A 12,149-nucleotide genomic window follows, 5' to 3' on the forward strand; every position below is an offset into this window, starting at 1 on the left:
AAAACTTATAACTCCGTCCACAGTGTCTCAGCAGCTGACAGGGTGATGAAAAAAAATGGCAGACTGAATTGCCGTTTCTGCTTCCCAGTGAGCAGTGAGACGTGCGAACAGCCTTCAGGACTCTATAGCCTTCATCGTGGCGAATAATACTATCTATATTCTCTTCATTGAGAGCCTTACTGCCTGTAATGGCGCGTGAGGCGCTCTTTTTCCTTAAGCAAATAGTAATATTACTACGAATTTGGATCAGCTCAAACTTCTTATAATTGAATAATAACTTGTCAATTCGACAACCTCTCCTATCTACATTTTGAAGCTCAGATTATACAATTGCGGAAAAGCTTAGGGGACAGGGTATTTTTATTCCAGCATAAATTGTAGGGAATGCTAACTCTTCCGAGTCAGTATCGAGAATCATGTCTAGGGGTCGTTGGCCTTCGCCTGGAGACAGGGTGATTCTCTGCATGGCTGCGGTGTCTATCTGGTTATTCACAAGCAGTGATTCTTTACTCCCAGGATTGAGCTCATCTATCTCGGCATCATCCTGATGTGCTAAATTTTCAATTCTTCGCTCAAGTCCCTCCACAAATTCTGCGTCTGCTTGAGATGCTATGAATGGAACAGTTTCACTTGTATAAGTAAACAACCACTGTTCATTTATTACTACACTATGTTTTATGTAAAGTTCTGTATTAGCTACATACCTAATTGCGTAAGCTATTCTTAAGGGTCTGATGGTTTCGGTCATGAAATCATGGCTATATTCCATTCTACGCTTGAAGTGGAGCTGTACAACCTCAGCTTCATGAAAAGCCCGTGGGAGGGATGTAGCGATGTTACTTATAGGTATTGGTACATTGACTACTGCTCCTTTAATTGCACTTTCACGCTCATGACCTAATAATCATAAAAGGAAGACGAGGAGAAAAGAGGCGTTCATCTTATGGAGTGTGGCCCTTACGGCAATCAGGTAATTGAGGGAAATCTAGTCCATTTGAAATGGAAGTTTTTGGTTTAACACCAAATCTTATTTTGTTTTACAAAAAGTTAAGCAACCGTCAGATGAAGGGACGCTCAACATCGAAAATCTCCGCAGAAAACTCCGACTTGTCTTCAATTATGGTTCGAGATATCATACTTACTTAATGAGGAAACCAGAGACCTTTATATGAAAGGCAAATTTTGTTGGGGCCCAGCTTCATAACTCAGATAAAATTCTCTATAAGTGCTTTTATTCTGGAGGTCTGGGTGAATTCCTCTCTATTATGGGCAGCATTAATCTATTTTCAATATTTGATCAATATTGGCTAAGTCGCCTTGCGTCGTTAAATGGTCTTGTCGGGCTTATAACCGGACACTTCGACGCGCATCGATGTTGCGTTGTTCAATAATCCTCCTAGTAAAATTATTTCTAACCTGCGACCTACTAACCCGATCTAATTCCTCTCTAATAGACGCCTTTTAAGATCTGTCCATCTCGCTGCCCTTAATGCCGACTTCCGTCTTTGTTCGTTGATTCTGTACAGTGTATCCCGTCTAAGTATTCGTCTTCGTGAAGTATCAGCCTGCTGCTCAGGCTCCCTAAACGCGACGTACGCTCGTCTTTCTCTTCTAAATTCAGAGTTCTGAATTTGCTCTACTGTCCTGTACTGTACGTTATGCCTATATCTTTATCTCCTTAAAGTATCAGCCTGCTGTTCAGGCTCTCTAAAAGCTATTGTTGTTCTGAGTTTCTGTTTGTTCGTCGATAGTCCGAGTCCTGCCTACGGTTCGATCGTTGCAGAGTACAGCCGCCTGTTCTGACTGCCGATACTCTGAATTCGTCCGTCGTTGTCTTCTATTTATCTTCCTTTTAGTCATGTTGCCTAATTCGCGTTGATCGTCTCGTAATTAAAAGTCGCTGATTATTTATAATCTGTTCGCTTTCCCTATACTCCTGATCTGCTCTACGATTCCTTTGCGAGCTTGCACTTCTTTCCCTCTCTTCCACAACATAATCACTATCACTATTTTCCCTATTTCTTCTTAACTGCCTAGAACGTGTTCTTTGTGATGCAGATTGTCGACTAACTCGAGACGTTTCTTCAAAATATCTGCACTTAAATATTATAATTAACTATTAGTAATTATTATAAGCTAATAATATACATTAAATAAATTAAATTAGACAAAATTGTGTTGGAATTTGGTTCAACGATCAGATCGCAGTAGTACAAGTGAAAAGACAAGCGTTGATTTCGTGGAAATTATATTAAACGTTTATTCGACAGTCAATTCATTTGCTGTGTTGTATTCTACTTAACGATTCAAAGATAACTACTTCATTTCGCAATATTCTATGTATATGATGAAATTCAACACAAGGATGCCATATCAATTTATGCTGAACTTAGAGTTACCAGATTATCATTTTGTTCTTACGTTAATTCGTTAATTTCAAACACACCCCCTCAAAATGGTAATCTTAAATACTTATTAATCCTAATGATGCACTACATTCATTGTGCTTTTGGCCGCCTAGGCCTTTCGTTAGAACATCTGCGGGCATATGCTCTGTCTGCATATACTCCACAGAAATGTCGCCACTCTTATGCATCTCCTGGATAAAGTGGTGACGCACTTCTATGTGTTTTGTGCGAGGATGGAATCCAAAACCTTTGACCAAGTGCTGAGCGCTTTGATTGTCATTGAAGATGCTCACGCACTTAAACTTTAGGCCAATCCTGTTCAAAAGAGCTTTCAAGTATAAAGCCTCTTTCACTGCCTCGGACATGGCTAAACATGAGTTGAATTGAATCTTAAAATTAACCGCATTTGCTATATCTATATAAAGATCCAATTAAATTTTAATAAGGGTACTTATTCATTTCGTCTTTGCTTGGATGCTCTTTTTTTCGCAATGTTGACTTTGATTCAATGGGTAATATCGCCGGTTTGCAATCACTCATTCCAAATCTCTTAAGTACAGCATTGATATACTTTTCTTGAGAAATGAAAACTTGACGCTTCATCTTGTCCTGTTTGAATTCGATACCCAGGCACGTTTTTACTGCACTGAAATTCTTCACAAATGCCTTGCTGAGATGTTTCTTCGTTTGCTGTAGCCATACTGGATGATTTGAGGCGAGTAGTGACTATTAGAAGTTTTTATACCTGCTACCCAGAGGGTAAAAGGGTATTATAACTTCGTGCCGGCAGGAAATGTATGTAACAGGTAGAAGGTATAGGTATAGGTAGGAGCCATCTCCGACCCTATAAAGTATATATAGTTAGATTTAAAGAGACCTCTTCGTCTCAGCTATGAAATGTGTAGATCGATGCCTTCAGCCACGACTTCTTAGTCGGTTATTGGCTGATAGTGACGGTATTCGATGTAATACCTCTTTCGACTTCTTTGTAGAGTAAAAAAGGTTTCACAAAAAAAAGACTTCAGTTTAGTCTTACAATTAATTTATTTGTTAATTACTCATCTCAGCATAAGCTTGGCTTCAAGCTTTTTAATGAAAGCTTAGCTGCCGTGTACATACTGTCCATACATAATGAGCTTAAAGTTAGGATATGTGTGGGTGTACATGACTCCCCCAGCACAAGTTTTGACAGTATTGTTGAAATTTTCAGTGGATTAAATATTGAATTAGTGTATACAAAAAAGGTTCTTAATTTGTATCATTTTTATTTTTGTTTTATTTTTGTATTTTTATAAATTTTTTTCTTACCTGATTTACCAGCTTTATAAATTTTTTTCTTGGGTTTTCATTAGATACCATGTAGTTACCAGCTTGATTATGGTTACTTATTTCTTTATAAATTGGATTGAATTTTCCTACTTCCTACTTTCCTACAATATCTTCATGACAAAGTATGTTATTAAATAAATCTATTGGTCTAGTATTGGAAATTGAATGTATTGTGTTATTGTAACAAATAATTGCTTTATGGACATTTTCTTGAACTGTGTCAGTATTGTTTGGATCCGCGATATACAATCTTATATGTTCATTTAGTGTTAGTCCGAGAAATTGCATAATTACAACTATGTTAAATTCGTTAACAGTTACAATCTTCTTTGGCTTCCCCAAGTATTGAATTCTTAATTTTATCGCGTTAAGCAAAGAGATCCAGGATCTATCTTTAATATATAGAGCTGACGCATATTTAGACATTTTGTCAACATTACATACATTATATTTCTTGTAGGGTACCAAATGCCTATATGTATTATATCGTTAATTTTGTCTGGCGTTTCTATTATCTTGTAGGGTACCAAATGCCTATATGTAATTCGTTATTTTTTTTCTGTTATATTTAAATTATATTTTATAAGTTGCCGATCGTATTTAGCTAAGTTATATATTTTACAATTATTAATATAACTTTGTATAACTTTTTGCATATTTGGGTAATAGAATTTTTCTCTTATAGATACAAATATTTCGTTAATAACTCTGTGATTATTTTTTATGTGTTCGTTTTCAATTATCTTTAGAATTTTTTCTTTATCATTTATATATATCTTCTAATAGTATACACGACTTGAGAATTCTTAAATTTCTATTATTTGAAAAAAACTGTCTATAAATTTCTTGAAATTTTACAAATAAACTTAAGTTTTCTGAGAATACATCAACTAGGCCTTTTTCAGGCAACTTTTCTTCCATGAATTTTAGCATATATCCTCATTCACTCATAAAAATGTGCCAATTTTAAATGTACTTGAATCACTTTCTGTGTCTTAATAATTTTTATACAAAATTTTAAATGTACTTGAATCACTTTCTGCCTCTATAATTTTAATTTGGATTTTAAAGACGTTAGACATTTTTCAGTAATACTTATAAAATTATGATCGTCGGAATCTGCACTGTGAACGGTTGCCAAATCGTCAGTTTCGTTAGTAAATAAAAAAATCTTCATTTTCTATGTTTGTGTTATGTAGAATGTCTGGTAAACTGTTATTGATCTCTAGCGTGAATATATCAGTGTTATGTATATCTATGTACTTTTGTTTGTACGTTTTCGTCAAATTCCTCTGATGATGCTTCAATAATTCTGCTTATACCGTCTGCCAAAGCGTTTTCCTTGCCTTTTATAAATGTTATGTCAAAATCGAACTCGTTTAATTGCACTTTCCAGCGTTGAAGTTTTAAGTTAGGTTCTTTTAGATTGTTAAGCCAAACTAGAGGCCTATGGTCGGTCTTAATTATGAACTTTCTTCCGTAAATGTAAATGTAAAATTTGATTTATTTTGTTGACCACTAAATGGCAAGAAGCTCTTTCTATATTGTGCTATAATTAAGTTAATGATTTTTTAGCGAACGGCTAGTATAAGAAATTACTTTGTTTCCTTGCATGAGCACGGGGTCTAAAGCATAATTACTTGCGTCTGTTACTACAGTGAATTGTTTATTAAAATCTGGGTATACGACTATCGGGACGCTTGTTATTAGGATTTTTAGTTTTTGAAAAGCTTCTGTGTATTATTGATCATGTGTGTTTATTTTAGCATTTTTCTTTAAGTATTTTTTCAAGGGCTGTGCAATTTTTGAGTAGTCTTTTATGTACCGCCTTAAATAAGGGGCTGTCCATATATTACGTAATCACGTTTTCCGCGATTTTTGACCCCCTCCCCCCCCTGGTAATCATTTGATGAACACCCTCCCCCCCTAACAATGATTACGTAATCACAAAAGAAGAAAAATATGAAAATTTGTTCTTTTAATCTGTATTTTCTAAAGGAGATTCCAGCCAATTTTTAATATTTTTATACCCGCTACCCATAGGGTAGAAGGGTATTATAACTTTGTGCCGACAGGAAATGTATGTAACAGGTAGAAGGAGGCATCTTCGACCCTATAAAGTATATATATTCTTGGCCAGCGTCAACAGCCGAGACGATATAGCCATGTCCGTCTGTCCGTCCGTCCGTATGAACACCTAGATCTCAGAGACTATAAGAGATAGAGCTATAACTTTTCGACAGCATTTGTTATGTTTGCACGCAGGTCAAGTTTGTTTCAAATTTTTGCCACGCTCACTTACGCCCCCGCAAATCAAAAAAATCGTATAACAAGCTTAAAAGCTAGAGTTCCGAATTTTGGTATATAGAATAATTACTGTAGTAGTTATGATTCCTGAAAATTTGGTTGCGATCAGATAAAAATTGTGGAAGTTATTAAAGAATGGGCAAAAACGCCTACTTACTAGGGGTCTAATGGGCAAAAGAAATACTTTTGTATGGGCAAAAACGCCTACTTACTAGGGGTCTGAGTTGCTTTGGCCGACAATCTGGCATATTGTGTCGTCTATGGTATATTTTGAATGGTGTACTATATCGATATACCAAACATACCATTTGGTATATTTTTAGTATTTTCGGTATATTTTGAAAATGATACCGCAATATTTTGCCTTTATTAAAAATGGGTAGCGGGTATCCCACAGTCGAGCACACTCGACTGTAACTTTCTTACTTGTTTATTATTGGAAGTTGGCTTGTCAAAATCTCTTTATTTCCGCAGGTATCTTCTTCATCTTTGTCGTCTACACAGTCCTCGTCAAGCCATTCGAGGTCTTCACATCCTTCGTATGTCTGAATCAAAGGGCATTCTCCCTTTCGCTGTCCAGCCACACGGTAAAGGGGTTTCTGTGATCTCCAATAAAAGCTTACAGCTACATTTTTATGGATTATTGCATGCCGAATAACTGATTTTTGTGATGCAAAATACAACCCACACGTTTTGCATATGCGCTTTTGAAGTTGGCTTTGTACCGACGGACAATTCAAGTCGTAGGGAATCTAGAGTGAAAGTGGGGAGTGTGATATTAGCACATTCAATATATAAAATTTAGACAAAGCTTACCTGCACATATTTGTTGTGTTTATTTATTGATACCACGAGAGCTCTGCGTTGCATTAGGCCCAGAAAATTGCCCTTCTCATTGTTCTCGGAAACCATTATTTCAGAGACACTCTGAACAACACTTATAGGCGGGAAAAATCTGTCAGGTAGAATTTGAAGTAATCCACTTCTAAATTCTCCACAACATTCTTCAGAACGGCATGTCACAATTTGCAGAAAGTATTGACTCTCACGAACATGTTCTTGATACCAGTACTGATCTATGTCATCCAGTTCTGCATCTTTTTCTTTAGGTAGACAATATTTGGCAGTCACAGGAAAGTCATCCAGAACCATGTTGCCCCAAACTTTGGCCAATGTTCTCCCGGCGAATTCAATAATCCTCCTAGTAAAATTATTTCTAACCTGCGACCTACTAACCCGATCTAATTCCTCTCTAATAGACGCCTTTTAAGATCTGTCCATCTCGCTGCCCTTAATGCCGACTTCCGTCTTTGTTCGTTGATTCTGTACAGTGTATCCCGTCTAAGTATTCGTCTTCGTGAAGTATCAGCCTGCTGCTCAGGCTCCCTAAACGCGACGTACGCTCGTCTTTCTCTTCTAAATTCAGAGTTCTGAATTTGCTCTACTGTCCTGTACTGTACGTTATGCCTATATCTTTATCTCCTTAAAGTATCAGCCTGCTGTTCAGGCTCTCTAAAAGCTATTGTTGTTCTGAGTTTCTGTTTGTTCCATTCGTCGATAGTCCGAGTCCTGCCTACGGTTCGATCGTTGCAGAGTACAGCCGCCTGTTCTGACTGCCGATACTCTGAATTCGTCCGTCGTTGTCTTCTATTTATCTTCCGTTTAGTCATGTTGCCTAATTCGCGTTGATCGTCTCGTAATTAAAAGTCGCTGATTATTTATAATCTGTTCGCTTTCCCTATACTCCTGATCTGCTCTACGATTCCTTTGCGAGCTTGCACTTCTTTCCCTCTCTTCCACAACATAATCACTATCACTATTTTCCCTATTTCTTCTTAACTGCCTAGAACGTGTTCTTTGTGATGCAGATTGTCGACTAACTCGAGACGTTTCTTCAAAATATCTGCACTTAAATATTATAATTAACTATTAGTAATTATTATAAGCTAATAATATACATTAAATAAATTAAATTAGACAAAATTGTGTTGGAATTTGGTTCAACGATCAGATCGCAGTAGTACAAGTGAAAAGACAAGCGTTGATTTCGTGGAAATTATATTAAACGTTTATTCGACAGTCAATTCATTTGCTGTGTTGTATTCTACTTAACGATTCAAAGATAACTACTTCATTTCGCAATATTCTATGTATATGATGAAATTCAACACAAGGATGCCATATCAATTTATGCTGAACTTAGAGTTACCAGATTATCATTTTGTTCTTACGTTAATTCGTTAATTTCAAACACACCCCCTCAAAATGGTAATCTTAAATACTTATTAATCCTAATGATGCACTACATTCATTGTGCTTTTGGCCGCCTAGGCCTTTCGTTAGAACATCTGCGGGCATACGCTCTGTCTGCATATACTCCACAGAAATGTCGCCACTCTTATGCATCTCCTGGATAAAGTGGTGCCGCACGTCTATGTGTTTTGTGCGAGGATGGAATCCAAAACCTTTGACCAAGTGCTGAGCGCTTTGATTGTCATTGAAGATGCTCACGCACTTAAACTTTAGGCCAATCCTGTTCAAAAGAGCTTTCAAGTATAAAGCCTCTTTCACTGCCTCGGACATGGCTAAACATGAGTTGAATTGAATCTTAAAATTAACCGCATTTGCTATATCTATATAAAGATCCAATTAAATTTTAATAAGGGTACTTTTTCATTTCGTCTTCGCTTGGATGCTCTGGTCTTCGCAATGTTGACTTTGATTCAATGGGTGATATCGCCGGTTTGCAATCACTCATTCCAAATCTCTTAAGTACAGCATTGATATACTTTTCTTGAGAAATGAAAACTTCACGCTTCATCTTGTCCTGTTTGAATTCGATACCCAGGCACGTTTTTACTGCACTGAAATTCTTCACAAATGCCTTGCTGAGATGTTTCTTCGTTTGCTGTAGCCATACTGGATGATTTGAGGCGAGTAGTGACTATTAGAAGTTTTTATACCTGCTACCCAGAGGGTAAAAGGGTATTATAACTTCGTGCCGGCAGGAAATGTATGTAACAGGTAGAAGGTATAGGTATAGGTAGGAGCCATCTCCGACCCTATAAAGTATATATAGTTAGATTTAAAGAGACCTCTTCGTCTCAGCTATGAAATGTGTAGATCGATGCCTTCAGCCACGACTTCTTAGACGGTTATTGGCTGATAGTGACGGTATTCGATGTAATACCTCTTTCGACTTCTTTGTAGAGTAAAAAAGGTTTCACAAAAAAAAGACTTCAGTTTAGTCTTACAATTAATTTATTTGTTAATTACTCATCTCAGCATAAGCTTGGCTTCAAGCTTTTTAATGAAAGCTTAGCTGCCGTGTACATACTGTCCATACATAATGAGCTTAAAGTTAGGATATGTGTGGGTGTACATGACTCCCCCAGCACAAGTTTTGACAGTATTGTTGAAATTTTCAGTGGATTAAATATTGAATTAGTGTATACAAAAAAGGTTCTTAATTTGTATCATTTTTATTTTTGTATTTATATCTTCTTTTTACCTGATTTTTATAAATTTTTTTCTTGGGTTTTCATTAGATACCATGTAGTTACCAGCTTGATTATGGTTACTTATTTCTTTATAAATTGGATTGAATTTTCCTACTTCCTACTTTCCTACAATATCTTCATGACAAAGTATGTTATTAAATAAATCTATTGGTCTAGTATTGGAAATTGAATGTATTGTGTTATTGTAACAAATAATTGCTTTATGGACATTTTCTTGAACTGTGTCAGTATTGTTTGGATCCGCGATATACAATCTTATATGTTCATTTAGTGTTAGTCCGAGAAATTGCATAATTACAACTATGTTAAATTCGTTAACAGTTACAATCTTCTTTGGCTTCCCCAAGTATTGAATTCTTAATTTTATCGCGTTAAGCAAAGAGATCCAGGATCTATCTTTAATATATAGAGCTGACGCATATTTAGACATTTTGTCAACATTACATACATTATATTTCTTGTAGGGTACCAAATGCCTATATGTATTATATCGTTAATTTTGTCTGGCGTTTCTGTTATATTTAAATTATATTTTATAAGTTGCCGATCGTATTTAGCTAAGTTATATATTTTACAATTATTAATATAACTTTGTATAACTTTTTGCATATTTGGGTAATAGAATTTTTCTCTTATAGATACAAATATTTCGTTAATAACTCTGTGATTATTTTTTATGTGTTCGTTTTCAATTATCTTTAGAATTTTTTCTTTATCATTTATATATATCTTCTAATAGTATACACGACTTGAGAATTCTTAAATTTCTATTATTTGAAAAAAACTGTCTATAAATTTCTTGAAATTTTACAAATAAACTTAAGTTTTCTGAGAATACATCAACTAGGCCTTTTTCAGGCAACTTTTCTTCCATGAATTTTAGCATATTTTCCTCATCGCCACTTGTTTTAAAAATGTGTCTTATTTTTTTTATACAAAATTTTAAATGTACTTGAATCACTTTCTGCCTCTATAATTTTAATTTGGATTTTAAAGACGTTTAGACATTTTTCAGTAATACTTATAAAATTATGATCGTCGGAATCTGCACTGTGAACGGTTGCCAAATCGTCAGTTTCGTTAGTAAATAAAAAAATCTTCATTTTCTATGTTTGTGTTATGTAGAATGTCTGGTAAACTGTTATTGATCTCTAGCGTGAATATATCAGTGTTATGTATATCTATGTACTTTTGTTTGTACGTTTTCGTCAAATTCCTCTGATGATGCTTCAATAATTCTGCTTATACCGTCTGCCAAAGCGTTTTCCTTGCCTTTTATAAATGTTATGTCAAAATCGAACTCGTTTAATTGCACTTTCCAGCGTTGAAGTTTTAAGTTAGGTTCTTTTAGATTGTTAAGCCAAACTAGAGGCCTATGGTCGGTCTTAATTATGAACTTTCTTCCGTAAATGTAAAATTTGATTTATTTTGTTGACCACTAAATGGCAAGAAGCTCTTTCTATATTGTGCTATAATTAAGTTAATGATTTTTAAGCGAACGGCTAGTATAAGAAATTACTTTGTTTCCTTGCATGAGCACGGGGTCTAAAGCATAATTACTTGCGTCTGTTACTACAGTGAATTGTTTATTAAAATCTGGGTATACGACTATCGGGACGCTTGTTATTAGGATTTTTAGTTTTTGAAAAGCTTCTGTGTATTATTGATCATGTGTGTTTATTTTAGCATTTTTCTTTAAGTATTTTTTCAAGGGCTGTGCAATTTTTGAGTAGTCTTTTATGTACCGCCTTAAATAAGGGGCTGTCCATATATTACGTAATCACGTTTTCCGCGATTTTTGACACCCTCCCCCCCCCTGGTAATCATTTGATGAACACCCTCCCCCCCCTAACAATGATTACGTAATCACAAAAGAAGAAAAATATGAAAATTTGTTCTTTTAATCTGTATTTTCTAAAGGAGATTCCAGCCAATTTTTAATATTTTTATACCCGCTACCCATAGGGTAGAAGGGTATTATAACTTTGTGCCGACAGGAAATGTATGTAACAGGTAGAAGGAGGCATCTTCGACCCTATAAAGTATATATATTCTTGGCCAGCGTCAACAGCCGAGACGATATAGCCATGTCCGTCTGTCCGTCCGTCCGTATGAACACCTAGATCTCAGAGACTATAAGAGATAGAGCTATAACTTTTCGACAGCATTTGTTATGTTTGCACGCAGGTCAAGTTTGATTCAAATTTTTGCCACGCTCACTTACGCCCCGCAAATCAAAAAAATCGTATAACAAGCTTAAAAGCTAGAGTTCCGAATTTTGGTATATAGAATAATTACTGTAGTAGTTATGATTCCTGAAAATTTGGTTGCGATCAGATAAAAATTGTGGAAGTTATTAAAGAAATACTTTTGTATGGGCAAAAACGCCTACTTACTAGGGGTCTGAGTTGCTTTGGCCGACAATCTGGCATATTGTGTCGTCTATGGTATATTTTGAATGGTGTACTATATCGATATACCAAACATACCATTTGGTATATTTTTAGTATTTTCGGTATATTTTGAAAATGATACCGCAATATTTTGCCTTTATTAAAAATGGGTAGCGGGTATCCCACAGTCG

The sequence above is a fragment of the Drosophila albomicans genome, unplaced genomic scaffold (assembly GCF_009650485.2).
Source record: "Drosophila albomicans strain 15112-1751.03 unplaced genomic scaffold, ASM965048v2 ctg38_pilon, whole genome shotgun sequence".
Taxonomy (NCBI): domain Eukaryota; kingdom Metazoa; phylum Arthropoda; class Insecta; order Diptera; family Drosophilidae; genus Drosophila; species Drosophila albomicans.